Raw genomic sequence first — 18,439 nt, forward strand, 5'->3', positions numbered from 1 at the left:
CCCTCAGGTTTCTCTCACTTCATTCTTTCACGGAGTCCTGAGAAAAATCAATGGTCTGGAACTGTGCTCTCTGCTAAGCAGCCACTAGTCACATGAGAAAGATAAAACATACAATGATGAAGCAGCTTGAATGCAAAAGAAAAAAATAGATCCACCAAATTATGTACTTAGGCTGTGATAATATGATTCAAATTGAATACATAATGCACAGGAAAAAAAGCTCTTTATTTTCTGGCTTCCTATGCACAATTTCAAAGCCTGAGGCCAGGGGACCGTTTTATGGTGATTGTGTTGCCTTGCCCAACAATATGCCCAGATGGAAGCTTAAGAAATATTTTCCCCCCCAAAAAAAAGAAATATTTTCCCGGTTCTAAAATAGTAACATATACAAAGCTGAATTCCACTCTTGTGATTCATCAGCGATCAAAGAACAAGCAGGGGGTCAGAGTCAGATTTTTTTTTTTAACAGAATTACCTGGAGTGTATAATGGTCTAAATAAAGATCACATGAAGTAAACATCAAAGTTTAAAAAAAAAATTTACTCTCTTAGTTTTCTTTATTTGGGGGAAGATGCCTACTAGACCCACGCAACTCTCTTGGCACGTGCAAGGGATAATACACATTCCTGAGAAATGATTTTAAAAAAATGACAGGGCTGTCTCTTGAAGGTGCAGGCCTCAGGGTAAACCACAGTATGTGGGCTTCTCAACAGCCCATATTTTCATGCTATTGAAATCTAGATGAAAGGAACTCTGAATTTTAGCTTTCAAAGGGAGAAAAAGGAAGAAGCAACTCTCAAAGAGAGAGATGAAACCTGAGGAATGAGGGATTAGGGTTATCAAACAGCTGGCTGTGGTTCTATTTACTAATTAAATATTTAGACCAAGAGATGCCAGGTAAGATGAATATAGTATCTAATAGGCAAAAAAAAAAGGTGAGGGAAGCAGTTGAGTGAAATATCATGCACAGCCTCAGAGACTGAGCTGCCAAGCAAGGAAAACAATAGAGAGTAGATGGGGCTCAGGCTAACCGTAGAGTACATGCAGAGACTCAGGCTGATATGCCAAAGCATCAACGTGGTTACTTCTGGGTAGTAGGACTTTACATATGCTTAGCATTTTCTTTTGATGTACAGTTTTTCAGTCATGTGGTACATATTGAACCCTTAAAAAAATTATGAGCAGGAACTTCCCTTTCAGATACTGAAGGTATATCAGTTACCTTTTGGTCTGAAATAACTCATCTTAAAACTAAGCAACTTATATTACTTATTTGCTCCCAATTCTATAGATCAGCAGTCTGGGTTCAGGTGGGATGCCTTGTCTGTCCTGCACAGAGTGTTGGCTAGGCTACCTCAGGCAGATGGGATCACTCAAATATCTAATGATGGCTATCTGTTGGCAGGGGTGATGGAAGTAATTCAAAATTCAGCAGGTTAGCTTAGGCTTATTTACATGGTAGTGATCACAGAGTTCCCAAGAGAACCAAGAGAGGGTAAGTCCCAATGTGCAAGTCCTTCTTGAGTCTCTGCTTCCATTTCTTTTGCTTATATTCCATTGGCCAAAGCAAGCCACATAGCCAAGCCTAGATTCAGGGTATAGAATAATGGACTTAAGTTCCTGATGGGAAAATTGACAACTATACATTAAAAAGGGGCTTACACAGTTTGCAAAAAAATTTGTGGTGATGTTTGAAACCTCTTACAGTGAATAAATTACTCATACTAATCTTACTACTGAAAATAAAAATGCTGAATATGGCTTGCTAAATCTTATTTAACTTAATTAAAAAGTTGACCAGATTATAGACAAAAATCTATGAGAAAACAGGAACCCAGAGAGATTGGCAGAGCATGGAAGCCACTTCTATCTTAAGGACATTTGGCAATCCAGAAAATCTTGATCTTTGCTTTTAATGTATCATGGAATGCGAGAAACAGAAATAAAAGCGCAGAGCCTACTCAAAATGTGGGATTTAAAGGGAGCCTGCCCCAACATTAAGTTGGAGTGCCAAAGGTTTATACTTTCAAAGTAAGGGTAAACCACAGCAAATCCATCCTCATCACCTTCCCTGTGAACTGCAAAGAAGACTGCCCTTGTGCTGATGAGTATGTGACTGCATATGTGGTGGAAGGGAAGGGAGGAGAAATTAGTCCCAGAGTAATTGGCCTTCAAACAGTTCTTCAGCCAAAATTTATTTCAACCAGGAGGTGCAAAATACACCCAAGACATGAATTTAGTCTAAAGTAGTCCCAGACTCCCAAAAGCACAGGCAGCAAAACAAAAATAGAAAAATGGGACAGTATGAATCTAAAAAGCTTCTGCATAGCAAAGGAAAGAATTAACAAAGTAAGACAACCCACAGAATGGGAGGAAATATTTGCAAACCAGACATTTGATACGGCTTAATATCCAAAATATGTAAGGAACTCAAATGACTCATTAGCAAGAAAACAACCTGATTAAAACAAGCAAACAAAACAGGCAAAAGAATAAATAGACATTTACCAAAAGAGGACATGTAAATTAACATAGCCATTGTCGAAAGTGGTATAGAGGTTTTTTTAAAAAGCTAAAAATGCAAGTACAATATGACCCAGTAATCTACTTCTGACTATAGATCCAAAGAAACTGAAATCAATATATCAAAGAGAAATCTCCATTCCCACGTTCATTGTAGCATTATTCACAATAGCGAAGATATGGAAACAATATGTGTCCATCAATGATGAATAAATGGATAAAGAACATGTTTATATATATGTACAGTGGAGTAGTATTTGCACTTTAAAAGAGAGGAATTCCTGTCATTTGCAACAACGTGAATTAATCTGAGGGCCATTATGCCAAGTGAAATAAGGTGGGCACAGAAAGACAAATACCACATGATCTCACCTGTATGAGTGAGATCTAATAAAGTTGAACTCATAGAAGTAGAGAGTAGAATGATAGTTACCAAAGGCTGTGAGTGGGTGGAGAGGGGGCTGAGGAAGGAAGGAATCAGCAGTTGCTGATTAATGGGTACAAAGTTTCAGATAGACAGAGGAATGAGGAGTTGTTAATGAAAAGGTACAAAGTTTCAGATATGGGAGGTATAGATTTTGTTATTTATTTCATTCCAGGGTAACTATAATCAATAATAATGAATATATTTCAAAATATCAAAGAGAGTAAATTTGAAATGTCTCACTATAAAAAAGAGATAGATAAGCAAGGTGATAGATATGTTAGCTTGATTTAATAATGCAACATTGTGTACATATATAAAAATATCACATTATACACCGTAAATATATATAACTATGATTTACCAATAAAAAATAAAAGTACTACTGTGCTAGTAAATTCCTAGCCACTAGGAAAGAGCAATTTCACATATTCTCTTGAGGAAGACATCTTTACACTGATTGCAAAGAATCCCCACAAATAAGTTTTCAAGAACAATGAATAGCATCGGGTAAAAATAAAAATCTAATATCCGAAGAAGCAAGGCCCTATCAATGAGACCCAGCAAAGGAAAACAGACCCACATGGATTTCAGATATTGGGCTTATCAAACAGAGATAATAAAACTATGCTAACCATTTTTTGAAGAAATACAAGGACAGGTTTGAAAACATCTTCAGGGAGCAGAAACTATGAAGAATGATGTAACATATTTCAACAAGAACTAAATAGAGCTTCCAGAAAAAATAGTTTAATCACTGATATTAGAAACTCAATGTGTAGATTTAATAACAGATTGCAAACAGTTGAAGATGACATTTATAAACTGGAAGATACATTTGAAGAAATTGACAATGAAGCACACAGAGACAAAAAGATGAAAAACGTGAAAAAGAGGTTGAGAGACATGGAGTAGAGTAAGAAAGTCTACTGTATCTTTAAGGAAAGTCCCAGATAAAGGAGACAGAAAGTGGGGCCATGAGCAATATTTAAAGAGTTAAGAGCTACAATATTTTTTTAAAAACTAAAGAAATTAATACACAGTTTCAAGAAGCATAAACAGTCTCAGGAAAGATAAAAAACAATAAATTAATTATAGGCAAATCACAATGAAACTGTTGAGTACCCGAGATGGGAAAAAAATGTTAAAAGTAGACAAAGATAAAGTATTACCTTTAAAAGAGCAACAATTGAACCAAAAGCTGACTTCTAGCCACAAAACTGGAAGACAGAATATCTTTGATGTGTTGAAAATAACTGCCAATCTCAATATTATGCTCCGTTAATATTTGGCTTTTTAAATGAGGAGAAGGAAAATATTTTTAACTTAGAAAACCTATCAGGTTTTAAAACAACCAGACTCTCACTGAAGGAGATTCTAAACACCATACTTCAGACAAAAGAGAAGCAATATCAAATGGAGGATCTGAGAAGCAAGAGGAAATTAAGAACAAAGAAAATGATAAATGAATATATTCAAACAATAATAATACCTTGAAATACATGACATAATAACATGTAAGTTGATTGGGTGAGAAAATTGTGTAAAAATGTTCTCAGATTTTAATATTGTCTATGGTACAGCAAAGTATCGATTATTTGGGGATTTGATAACTTAAGCATAATGTTACAATTTAAGGAACCACTAAAGGAAAGGAATAGCACGTATATGTTCTAAGCCAGTATAAGAAAAAATAGAAGGATTAAAAAAGTCCCCCCCCCAAAAAAAAAAGAAAAGACAAGAAGGAATAATAAAGAGGATAGGGAGGGCACATAGAAGCACAAAATAAGCTGCTAAATTTAAGATGAAACATACTGGTAGTTACATGAAATGTAAGTTAACTAAATGCTTCTGGTAAAACCATTAGTCCAAACCGAAAACTACTTAAATGTCCATTGACAGTAGAATGGATAAATTGTAGCATAGGAATATAACGGAATATTTACTGCAAATAAAATAAAACACAACAAACTGTAGCCATATGCAACACCATGAACGAATCAAACAAAAACTATTAAGCCAGAAAACAAGACACAAAATAATGCATATAAGACATTCCATTTAGATAGACTTCAAAAGTGGGAAAAAATTAAACCAACTCATTTAGGGATGCATATATAAATGGTCAAACTTTTTTAAAGAAATGACACCATAATCATTAAAGATAGGGTAACAGTTACTTTTGGAAAAAAGGAAGATTTGTGATCAGGGCAAGGCACATTTGGTCAGAGGCTTTGGAACTGGCAATATTCTATTTGTTATCCTGCAAGTGACTTTATGATGGTCACTTTATAAATATATGTAAAAATGTACATTAGTATAGATTATATTTAATAATGAAATGATGTGTTCAATCATAACTTAAAAATGGTAGGGGAAGTGAGTGTTCTCATGTAATATGATTTATTGTCAGCCTTGTATTCTGTGTATTATATAATTTTGAGAACATGCAAAACACTATATTAGGAGTGCTGGGGATGTATTTCTGACTTCAAGAAACTTACAATCTGTATGGTGGTTTCCAAGCTTTTCAAGTTTGATGTTGCATTTTTAACATGAAAAATGTCAAACTCCAGCAATTATTTTAGTAGCTGTTACTTGAGTGTCTATTAATTGAGATGGGAGAAGCTTTTATTAAATTAATAAGGTGTTTTAGTGAATTTTTATTTTATTATTTTATCAATCACAACACATCTATCTACTTGTAAAATAATAGGATGTATTCAAATGTGTCAAGTATTTCGTTTGTAATGTCGTTGGGAGTGCTTTATTGTATATTCATTCATTCAATCACAAAGCTTTATTGAGATCTACTTCTAGCCTGACACAATGCCTGTTGGTTCACAGACTCCAGGGAATAGTTTAAAGCCCTCTCTGCATAGTATACGGTACCAAAATTAGGAATCATTGATTTATACCACCTGGCCATAGTAATGCCTCTATTCTGAGAACTTTACACATATACGTTAGGGAGACACAGATTTTGCCACATCAGATAAAAAAGGCTCTGATGCAAAGTGATGTGTGTGTACAAACAGAAGGAATCAAATGATATTTTTCTTTTAGATTATAGTCCTTATTATTTGTCTAGCAGCCATTATTTATCTAGGATTCATTACAAGCATTGGACATTGCTCTGGTTCTCAAGTCTATTTTATTTTTGTATATTAATTTTAATTTTGTATATTTTATCAAATTCATTTCCAGCTCTACCCCTTCCTGCAGTGTAGCATAGGAGGCAAGAGAATGGTCTGTACAGCAAATCTTCACTCTTCACTTCAGCAAGTAACATATCTCTCTATATCAGTGAAGAATCTTTAGAAGACAAGCATCAGAAAACCTAGTTCAAACTGTTTTGCACATGAAACTGTTAAGTTGAGGAGGAAGAGGCACAGCTGAATCCAGGGGTAGCTTCATCCAGGATGTCATATAATACCTCTTTTTAATTTTTTTTAATTTTAAAAGTTTTGTAGGTACATGGTGTATATATTTATGGGGTACATGAGACATTCTGATATAGGCATACAATGTGAAATAAACACATCATGGAGAGAGGGGTATCCATCCCCTCCACCATTTATCCTTTAAGTTCCAAATAATCCAATTACACTCTTTAAGTTATTTTAAAATGCACAATTAAGTTATTATTCACTATAGTCATCCATTTGTGCTATCAAATAGTAGGTCATCTTCATTCTTTCTGTTTTTTGTCTCCATTAACTAGCCCACCTCCCTGCCAGCCAGCTGCTATCCTCACCAGCCCTTGGGAACCATCCTTCTACTCTCAATGTCCATGAGTTCAAATTGTTTTGATTTTTAGATCCCACAAATAAGTGAGAACATGAGATGTTTGTCTTTCCGTGTCTGGCTTATTTTACTAAACACGGTGATCTCCAGTTCTATCTATATTGTTTCAAATGACTGGATCTCATCCTTTTTTTAATGGCTGAATAGTACTACATACATAATACCTCTTGTGTACTTGCTCTCCCCTCTCTTATCTTTGCTTTCTTCTATGTTGGTTTCAGTCTCAGTGAGATCATATCCATGTGGTGGCAGCAATACCCTAGACCAGTACAGATTGTCATTTCATCAGTGTGATAATCCCAGCAGAAAGACAGTAGCCTCTCACTGGAGAATGAAGTATCTATGTTATGAGAACAAATTCCTCTGACCTATAACACCTAGAGCACTGAGATAATTTTAAAACATATATAGAGTCTGGCAGAGGTCATCTTGCCAGAGGAATACTAAAAAATATTAGAGGCTACAAAATTATACTATTCCCAATGTCTTCTTAATAGTCGTATATTCTCCCTAACATATACCCCTTCACCAAAAGAAAGAAAGTAAAAAAGCAAAAAGAAGAAAAATAACATATTAAAAATTATATTATCCAGGGTCTTGTATTTTCTTTAATCACTCAAGATTTCATGACTGAAAATTAGGTTTGCAGAAGAAAGTTCTTCTGGTTTTCGCTTATCATTGGAAGTGGTTCCAGTCAGGAAATGTTGAAGCTAACAGTGCTATTCAGGAGCAATCGGTTATGTATAAACTGCGAAAGGCAAAGAGGACAAGCCAGCTATTCAAAGTCATCATCTACCTTTAGAAGATTACACAGAGACTGACAGGAAGAAGGAGATTCGGAAGTTTGCTGCTAGTTGAGCTAGTAACCTACCTAAGATAACAAGTATCAATCATTGGCATAGTTGTTCATTTTATCCTTCAAAATGAATTGTAGAGTACTTACTAATACTTAAGCATAAAGACATGCACCACAGTGATTAGCTATGGTTTTGGCATAAGCATCCCTTCTAAACCAACGAACTATTCATGTTTCACTGAATAAACATTAAGCTTCTATTACACAAAGCCCCGACTAAATTCTGGGGATACAGTGTTGATTGGAGAGATAAAGTCCCTGCCTTCACGGAGCTTGCATCCTGCTGAGGGAAACCTGGTAAATGCCTCAGCTAGATTGTCCAGTGTTCTACCTGTGCTGGTACTTGTCTAGAATTTTTCATTTTTCCTATCCTGCTGTTGGATTTTATACTTCTTCATTCCACTCAAAGCACTGCTCTAGCTCAGTCCTCAGCATTCCACTGCAGATGAATTGCTTCCCTGTAATTAGGCTAGTTTGCAGAGTTCTCAGACTTCAAATGGCTGAAATTTAAAACTTTGGCATGGTAACTGCACACATTCCATCACATGCACTTCTATTCCTTTATTCTGGTTCCTATTCACTATGAGAGAAACCCACATAATGGCAGGCATAGTGTCCCTCAAGTAGGAGCATACTCTGAAAAAAAAATGCTCTCTGCCCATGAACACCTTCTGTAAAAGATCATTTTTTTTTTCCAAGAGGGCTTTTATAAGCTTCCCTGAAGAAAAAATAAATCTCTCTTTGAAGCCATAGCCTGAAGATATTCTCCTTGGTCGGAAGTTGTTTTCACTGTCATCTCACCATCAAATATATTCCACATTCCATCCATGCACAAATTCCTGTTCTGTGGGTTAAAAGTTCTCCTTTTATGCTCCCGACGAAAATTATATATCCAACACAAATTATGCACTTGTTCACCAAAAGACATGGATGATAGCATTCATAGTAGCGCCATTCATAATAGCTTCAAATTGGAAACAACCTGAATGTCCATCAACAGGGGAATGGATCAATATCTTGTGGTATATTCCTACAACAGGATGCTATACATCATGAAAGCTGACAAAGCACGGCTACACCAAACCACTCAGATGAACCTCACAAAGTAATAACGAGCACAAGAAGCCAGATAAGAATGCGTAAGGTGTTATTTTGTTTACATAAAGTTCAAAACTAGACAAAGTTGATGTAGAGTTTTGAAGTAAACTCATCTTGGGATGAGAAAGAGGGGAGTGTTTGGCAGAGGGCATGAGGGAATCTTCTGGGGTGCTGGTAAGATTTGGTTTCATAGCTATGTTCATTTTGTAATATCTATCGAACTATACACAGGATTTGTGCACCACGTTCACTAAAAAGAGTTTTTCTTAATAAAAGTTATCCATTTGCTGCATTTATCAAGGTTTTATTTAGGTCCCACTTCCACAGAGGAGCTTCTCCTCATCATTCCTGGGGGGCACACAGGGCCAGGAAGGTTCTTCTCCCCAGGTAAGTGAAAATTGTGTTAATCACCCTCCAAATGGGAAAAGCCAAGGTTTGAAGAAGACAGTTTCGAATAAAGTGAGGCCATAATCAGGTGATGAAAAAGAGGCCAGAGACTGGTGGATCAAGCTTCAGAAAGCTGGTATCTGGGCATGAGAGGTTATGGGGCACAGTGTTTATATGCACAGACACTGGAGCCAGAATCCCTGGGTTGATTTCCCAAAACCGCTAGCTTCCGTTTTACCATGGGCAGCTTCCTGAACCTCTCTGTGCCTCGGGCCCTCCTCCACAAAATGCACCTGAGAAGTCAAAAGGTGATACTGATCAAGCACTCCCAGATGTGTTTGTCCCACGCTGGGACTCAGCATGTGTCAGTTACTACTACATCTGCATCATTTTCTGCTCTCACGGTCCCCATGCCAGGGCATGGCTGCCCACTGCTCACGTGTTTTATAGGAAAGCAGAGGAAATCATTCTCTTCCTTCCTAGTCCTAGTTCCAAAGTTCCCAGGCCAGATACCTTCCCTATCCATAAAAGCTATGAGTAGAGAACAGGATCAAATTCTATAAAATGACCACTCCCACCAAACCATGTGAATTGGGAGTCAGACATTCAACAAGAGGGGCAGGTCAGTTTCCAGTCTAACAAGCAAGGAACGATTCGAAAGATGTCAAAAGGACTACAGTATAAATAGTACATGGGTGGGTCCGCCTTTCTTCAAAATGAATGAAATTGTGCCTTTATAAACACAATGTAAAAGTGTACATTAAGCCTGAGTGTTTGCCCCAGATTTAACTCTCTGCTTAGCTAAGTCACGACTGGTATTTGTTTGGCTAGAAATAAAACAAAGCAGGTCCCACTTTCTGAGATAAACATTTTAATTTTATTTTGTATCTCACTGGCTTTTTATCCCATCACTGATCTCGGTGCTCTGTTTCGCTATTTCATCTCAGGGTTTCTGAATGTTCTCCTTGAACAAACAATATAAACACAATAAACAGTGTAACAGGCAAGAGCCTTCACACGGAAGTGGAGGCACATTAGCTGCAAGACATCCAAGGACACCAAGATAAAGCAGAGAAAAGCATGAAGTAGCTGGTGCGTGGGGCTTGGAGGGAAGAATTGACAGTGGTGGTTGTGGGAGAGCACTGCCAGCTCAAACAGTGTGCTACATTTCAGATGTTAGTGGAAATGTCGAATAGGTGTGTGTGTAGGCAATTATAAACATGAGAAATGCATAGAATGATGCCTTACACAGAGGAGGTGCCAAATGAATATTATCCAAATGAGTGAATGAATGAAAAGAGGAGAGAGAAGGCGTTTGCTGTCATTCATATGTAAGAGCCTTGATAAGTCAAGGAATTTTAGTATTAAAAGGGGCCAGTAAAGTCTATTCCCCTTACAAGTGATTTGGGCTTGAATACCTCAGTCTCAGGTTTGAATTAGGAATCAGTAAGAAAGAAAAAGAAAGCAACACCGACACATGGATTTTTTGGGGAGTTAAAAGCATTCTAGAATAATGGATGGTTGAAGGACCATTTGTAGGGTAAAAAAAAAAAAAAAGAATTGGAACGGACCCCAAGGAGGTCATTTATCTGTAAAATACAGAAATCGTTAGCTTGATGACAACGATACTGTACGTTTGTGTAGTACCTCCAGTTCTGAAAGTGCAGTCAAAGACATCATCTCCATTAATTCTCACAAGCATGAAGGTATTCTTTTCTGGGACTCAAAGGAAACTACTAGCTCAGAAATAATGGATGCTTGTTGATGTATAGAGGTTGAATTACCTCAGACATAAAGGTGGAATGTCCTTTAAAAAATTCCCCCACAAAATAACATATTCATTTATTTAGTAACAAGGAGAGTTGCTGAGAATTAAATGATGTCTTGTCTTTTCAAAGCTGTGAATTTATCAGTATTAACTCGGAAAATATCTTTACCTTTTTCCCCAAGATAACAGCAATGAGAGCCACCAAGGTGCTTTGGACAGTTTTCCAAGGAGAAGGAGGATGATGCTTGGTGGGAAAGTGGGGAGTGGCCCCAGCCTGGAGGTGACTCCCCAGGGACTGGGAAGGGTGGGATGTTCAGTTGTTCTGGGTCTCACTTTGCACTTGTGTACCACTTGCAAGTGTCGCAACAGAAGGACACGATTTAGATGCGGGTGGTGGTGCTGGCAGGGGTAGAGTGATTGCTGTGAGAGGTATAACTATAACCCGCCTGGTGCAAGAAGCCTGACTGGTAGCAAAAGACTAGAGCTCAGCCCGTGCTGCACAACAGGCAGATGTAAGGGACAGAGACCTTTCACTTCCATTTTCCTCAACTGCATACCTATTGGGATTTTGGTATGATCCATAGGAGATGGAAGAAAATTTAAAAAACGAATACTGGAATTGTTACTAATCTTGGCAAATTAAGGTTTGATTTGATATAGAAAAACAAAGACGAATAATGTTCCTTGTACTTGAGATGTCATGGACTGATTGTATATACTGTATGTTAATCTTCATTCAGCAGGTATTTATTGAGCACTTACTGGGAGCCAGACTTTCTAGTAGGTGTTGGGGACATAGGGGAGAATAATACAGAACTGGATCTTGTTTTTTTAAGTAGCTTGTTACATCTATAGTGGACAGACAATTAAACAAGGAATAACCAGAGTGCTGAGTGTTAGAACAGGAGAAAGACAAGGATTTAAGACACCAGGTAAAAGGGGTTACATAACCTGGTACAGGGGACAAAAACAGCATCCCGGCAGAAGTCACAGTTAAGCTAAGACCGGAAGGATTCTGTCTTGCATCACACAACGCTTCCTTCCCACCAGTGCTATGCTAAACACTTACCGCAGTTACATAGTATTTGTTATTTTCAAATCTTTCTCTTACTAAGCATTGAGCTCCCAGAGGTCTTAGAGCCTCATGTAAATTATATTTAATAAATCTTTGCATCCTCAGCACCTCTGGTAGAGCTCCTACACTTAGTAGGCTTTAATACATAGCTGCTAAGTGACACAAAAATTGAATGAATAGAATGAATGAGTGATGAATGATGGGAGACCTAATTGCACTATATGGGAGAAATGCTAGTGTTTATCTGCAAAGGGTGCAGGCTGGATGCTGCATTCTAGTTAAGCAGTGTTAATACTACGTCCTGCAGGCAGCCAGTTGCTGAGCATCCGCTAATTAAGGCTCTACTGCCGCTCTGAGGGCAGTCTGGGTAATGCCAGGATTGGACAGGACACGGATGCCTACTCTGGTTCTCTGCTTCAGGTTGGTGACAGCACTAGCAATACAACCTCCTCGCTGAAGGAAAGGTCTCCCAACCCCATCACGGTCCTCCTTACTCAGACAGCCCTCCGTCTTATTGCAAAGTAAGGGCATGAAGTCTTCTCTTAAAAGTGCAGGCTGGCTAAGGAAACTGAACCTCACTTTCATAGCACAATTTTGGGGACACAGAGTAATCGAGTTACATTCTTTTCCTTGTGTGTAGGTTGGAGAGGAAGAATCCAGCCCCTACCCCAACCTTCCCACTACCGTGGAAGAGCCACCCCTATTTGACCACTTGGGGTAAGCACGAAGCCGGCATACTCACCTCAGCACAGCAGGTAAGTGTTTTAGCTGAAATATTCTCATCTTTAGCCACTCTACTTCTCTCCGCTCTAGGGAGCTTTAAATGCTGGTGAAATCTGATCGGCATCCCAGAAGGGAATAATGAACTAGCACCCAGAGCATCTTTCTCACTGGTCTCGGCCAGCCCCCTAAACTTCTGTGCAACCATTGCTATGTGGCTTAATGAACTGAGGGCAAGAAAGTCTATAGATTCTAACCCTGGCTTTGATGATTCCTATGCATTACACCTTGAGTTAGTCAATTAATCTCTTTGAACCTCAGTTAGTCGATCTATAAAATAAATATGAATATATCTGACCTATCTAGCTCTTCAAAGAATCAAATGGTACAATATGAGGAATGCCCTTTGTGAACCTTAAAGCACTATACACATGCAAAGCATTATTCTTATATCCAATATGTCTGAAAATGTTGTATAAAATAATGATTCCATAGAAATGTACTTTTGTGTTGTGAAATCCTCACTGTCTCTGCTTGTTAATCCAGGGAAACCACTGACTAGTGTTCCTTTCATTTGATTGTCTCATTTCTTTCACTGATCAATTCATTCGAAAAGCAGTTATGAGCACAATTCAACTTCTAAGATGTGCCAGGAACTGTTCTTGGTGCTGGAGATACCACAGCTATTAAGGCAGATAAGTCCCTGCTGCCCTGCTCTGGAGCTAGAGCAGGGAGTAAAATGACAGTCTCTCCCCTTAGGGGCTTACATTCTAGTGAGGGAGGTGGGAATTTAAAAACCAATCATATGAATAACTATGTGTGTGTGTGATATGGTTTGACTCTGGCCCCACCCAAATCTCATGTAGAATTGTAATTCCCGGTGTTGGGGGAGGGACCTGGTGGGGGGTGATTGAATCGTGAAAGCAGATGTCCCCTTGCTGTTCTCATGATAGGGAGTGAATTCTCAAGATACCTGGTTGTTTGAAATTGGGTAGCAGTTCCCCCTTCACTCTGTTTCTCTCCTGCCACCATGTGAAGAAAGTGCTTTCTGCCATAATTGTAAGTATCTTGAGGCCTCCCGAGCCATGCCTCCTGTACAGCCTATGGAACTGTGAGTCAAGTAAGCCTCTTTTCTGCATAATTTCCCCAGTCTCAGGTAGTTCTTTATAGCAGCGTGAGAGTGGAATAATACAGTATGCATGTGGCAATATTAAACCCTCATAAGGACACAGGAAAAAGGAAAATGTTTAATATTGTTATCCTCTTGCCCTCACAAACACTCAACTGCTAGTGGGAAAAAAAATAACTAATGTCCAATGTCATTAAACTCCATTTGATCCAGTATTTTATACAATTCTCAATCAGGCAATGCTCAGAATTCCCAGCAAAATGTTCAGCTTTTCAGGTTGCCCTCCCCTCCCTCTGTTTTGATTCCAAAACTAGCATCTCGGTTTATGAGGGAAAGCAGGACGTTGCAGGGAGGAGGTGTCATGTCTAGGACATGAGGCACAGAGGCAGAGTTGTGGTCCTCTAATGGGTTCTCTCTGCCTTCTGGTCTCCAAAGAAGTGCGTCTCGTCCTCCTACATGCTGGTAAAGTCTGTGCTAGTGTCACTCAGACCCTCTCTTGGCTCTGTCAGATCCTGGGATTAACCCTTGTCTGGCTGGGGGCCCTGCCTGCATCTTCTGGCTGCAAAACCTAGGTCTGTGCCACATTTGCTCTCCAGTCTGTTGGCTTGACAATCTCCTCCTAACCTCTACTGTGAGAATCTGCTCACCCTGCAATGGCTGAGCCAGCAGCAGAGGTACTGCCTTTCTACTCTGCATCTATTCAACTTGTGAACTGAAGGGACTCAGAAGAACTAAACCTCAGGGCCTCTCTCTGCTGGCCCAAACCACACCATTAGATCTGTAAGAGCTGCCCCAGTGGCCTAAATGAGCAAGATCCATAAAACTTTTACTGGCCTAGTGAGCTGTACCCAGTACAGCCCAGATAAGAAATATGAGGACCCTCACACCCTGGTTTCCTCTCGCTTTCTGGCCTTGCTTCTGTCTGCCAGTGCTCAGGCCTATGAAATGATACCTGCATGGTATCTGTCTCATCGCACCATTGGTGACTCTCATGGCTTCACGAAATACCCTCCAGGAAGACTTGGATCTAAGTTCCTTTTCCCGGTGAGTTCTTTATCCCTGCTCACTACCTGGCTTCTCCCCACTGCTGTCTATTCACTAGGACCCGACCCCTCTACCCGCGGGTTTCAAAGCGCCATAACACATTGCTCTTGTGTGTAACAAACTCTACCGGAAGGTTAGGAGGTGATGATGAGGGGCTGCAGCAAAAAAAAAAAAGAAGAAGAAGAAGAAAAAGGTGGGAAACAATGAAATCAAATGGCAGAAGGCACTGGCCAAAGGCCCTCAGCTGTCTCCACCACAGCGACTGTCTTGCTAGTGACATTCCCAGCTTTCTCACAAAGCCATAATTTCCTGGAACTTGTTTTATTTCTTTCTAGCCAAATACTTCTCTCAGCTCTCCCAGTCCAGAGACACTCATTTACTGTACCCCCCCGAGCAGCTAACCTATAATTCTAATGAAGAGAAATTAAGCTCCTTTTTATCAGATGCTAAGGGAGAATTCGCATATAGCAATGGTTAAGCTCATGGAGTTTAAAACCAGTCTGCCTTGGTTCGAATCTGGTCTTCATTGCTTTCTAGCTGTATGGTTTTAAGAAGTTGCTCACCCTCTCAGTACCAGTTTCCCCATAGGTAAACTTGGAACGATCATAGCCCTACTGGCTGGGGCCCTTGTGAGGATTATATGATAAATACATATAAATAAGATGCTTATATCTGTTCTCTACAGAGTAAGCACTCAATGAAAGGTTGATGCTACTCTCTACTTCCTCCTTCCTAAACTAGCCTAAACCAGTGATTCTCAAACTTCAGCACATATCAGAATTATCTAAAAGTCTTATTAAATGACAGATTGCTGGGACCCAGAGTTTCCGATTCAGTAGGGCTGGGATGAGGACAGAAAAACTGCATTTCTAAGAAGTTCCCAGGTACTGTGATGAAGCTCGTATGATGATCACACTTCAAGAACCACTATGAGAACCACTGCGAGAATCACACTTTGAGCACCATGGCCTAGACCATGTTTTCCATCCTCAATAAGAACCTTGAAGTTGTTGTTGTTGTTGTTGTTGTTGTTGTTGTTGTTGCTTCGCACACTTAGAAACAGGTAGAAGCTTCAAATTATACACTTTTTTTTTTTTTTTTTTTTTTTGGTAGAGATGGGATCTCACTGTATTGCCCATGCTCGTCTTGAACTTGTAGCCTCAAATAATCTTTCAGCCTTGGCCTCCTGAAGGGCTGAGATGACAGGTGTCAGCCACTGTGCCCAGCCCTCAAATTATACTTGTTACAGAGCCTTCCTAGATCAAATTCCATAGGCAGAAAAGAATTTATTTATTATGCTGACTATTCGGTAAGAAAGAAAAGGAAATAAGGAATATATACATGTATATCCATTTTTCTGTTGTTGTTGCAAAAAAAGACACTTAAGAAAGATAAATCAGAAATTGATAGAATTGCTTTCCTAGGATGGGGTAGAAAGAACAGGAAAAAGGGTGACACGTCTCTGAGTCTACTATTTTTTTGTATATAGTTTTGACTGTTTGAAGCGTGCTAGTGTTTTCATATTTAAAACATTAAATCAACAAGTCTGAGGAGAGAAGGCTAGAATTGAATAAAAAATAAAAAATTAACAATATATCAAATAGATAAAAGAACTAAATTAAAGGGAAAAATATTAGAATGAATCCAAGTCACTTTGAACACAATACTTAGATATATACCCTCAGTCTAAAAACAAAAAGAAGTTCAAACAAATATTGGTTTTTTTGGTGATATGGGTGTAGTAATTCTGAAACTAACTGGTGTTCACTTTAGGATTGAGCAATTAGTAAATATATTAATGTTTCGGGTAGCCAGGTTTCTCACTATGAAGGAGGGAGGTGATGTAATTTATGGAATGGGAGAAAATTAGAGGTGTCAGCATAAAATCATGATTTTCTAAAAAATTAAAAATAATAAAAATGTAAATATCTTCCCTAGCTCTGTGTTGAAAGGACCTAGAAGTAATGCTACCCCAGTTACAATGAGCACGCCTAGCACCTAAATCTTGGTGTGTAAAGATAATTTCCCTTTAAAAATAGTGGATTCTAAAATACAACGTAAGTACAAGATAAGACTAGAATATTTTGTTGTAGTGGTAAATAAATTATTTGAAAAATAAAAAGATTCTAGGATGTTACAAAGAGGAAGAATCTCAAAGGGACGTCTAGCCAAATCAGTGATCAAAAAACAAAACAAATAAACAAACAGAACAAAGAAGGCTGGGCACTGTGGCTCATGCCTGTAATCCCAGCACTTTGGGAGGGCAAGGCAGGCAGATTACCTGAGGTCAGGAGTTGGAGACCAGCCTGGCAAACATGATGAAACCTGGTCTCAACTAAAAATACAGACATTAGCTGGGTGTGGTGGTGCGTGCCTGTAGTCCCTAATGATACTAAAAGAAGAAAAACACAAATAATAAGAATGACAGGAGAGCTTTTCTTTTTTTTTTTTTTTTCTTTCTTTTTTTTTTTTTTGAGATGGAGTTTCGCTCTTGTTACCCAGGCTGGAGTGCAATGGCGCGATCTCGGCTCACTGCAACCTCCGCCTCCTGGGTTCAGGCAATTCTCCTGCCTCAGCCTCCTGAGTAGCTGGGACTACAGGCACGTGCCACCATGCCCAGCTAATTTTCTGTATTTTTAGTAGAGACGGGGTTTCACCATGTTGACCAGGATGGTCTCGATCTCTTGACCTCGTGATCCACCCACCTCAGCCTCCCAAAGTGCTGGGATTACAGGCTTGAGCCACCGCACCTGGCTGAGCTTTTCTTTGTAATAGAACATCAACTAGTAAATGTAGATGCAATAACATAGTTAGAAAATCACGATTTTGCACTCATCATAGTAATATTTTGTTTAGATAAGAATCATCCGGGAATGTTAAAACCATTGGGTGAAAGTTTCTTGGGAATGAGTATATTTACACAGCCTGAAAATGTCTCCTTACAGATTATTTATTAACTACAAGAGGGAAAAAGTACTTTTACAGTGGATAACACTGTAGCTAAGTGACCACCAACAATGGAACAAACTGATATCTTATGATTACTGATAAGAGAGGCTAAGAAGAATACAACATCACTTATGTAATATTCCTGCCAAAAATGTATAACCTGAACTTGATTATGAGGAAACCACCAGTTGATTTCAAATTGAAGGATAAGCCACAAGGCAACTGGTCTGAATTTTTCAAAAGCATCAGTGTCAGAAGAGACAAAGAAACGCAGCTGGGCACAGTGGCTCACGCCTGTAATTCCAGAACTTCGGGAAGCTGAGGTGGGTGAATCACAAGTTCAGGAGTTCGAGACCAGCCTTATCAATATGGTAAAACCTCTTATCTGCTGAAAAAAAAAAAAAAATTAGCCGGGCATGGTGTCAGACACCTGTAGTCCCAGCTACTCAGGAGGCTGAGGCAGGAGGAGTGCTTGAACCCGGGAGGCAGAGATTGCAGTGAGCCAAGATTATGCCACTGCTCTCCAACCTCCATCTCAAAAAAAAAAAAAAAAAAAAAAAAAAGCAAAGCTATGGAGCCTTTAATGATTAAAGGTCATTAAAGAATGGTGACAACTAAATGAAAAGCATGGTTCTTTACTGAATGTCTGATAAGAAAAA

General features: G+C 38.9%; 1 protein-coding gene across 2 annotated transcripts in view; it reads left to right on the forward strand.

Annotated features, from left to right (window-relative positions):
• SLC36A4 (solute carrier family 36 member 4) overlaps positions 1-18,439 on the forward strand; it is a 186,646-nt gene that overhangs the window by 36,337 nt on the left and 131,870 nt on the right. Inside the window, exons 1-3 of one of the 2 annotated variants that reach the window (XM_010352279.3) lie at positions 7,913-10,187; positions 11,046-11,143; positions 12,579-12,693. The gene's annotated coding sequence lies outside the window, so the exon portion shown is untranslated. Of the gene's footprint in view, positions 1-7,912; positions 10,188-11,045; positions 11,144-12,578; positions 12,694-18,439 lie in introns of those variants that run through there. The other variant, XM_074400341.1, reaches the window with a different exon arrangement.

Source organism: Saimiri boliviensis, chromosome 6 (genome assembly GCF_048565385.1).
Source record: "Saimiri boliviensis isolate mSaiBol1 chromosome 6, mSaiBol1.pri, whole genome shotgun sequence".
Classification (NCBI taxonomy): domain Eukaryota; kingdom Metazoa; phylum Chordata; class Mammalia; order Primates; family Cebidae; genus Saimiri; species Saimiri boliviensis.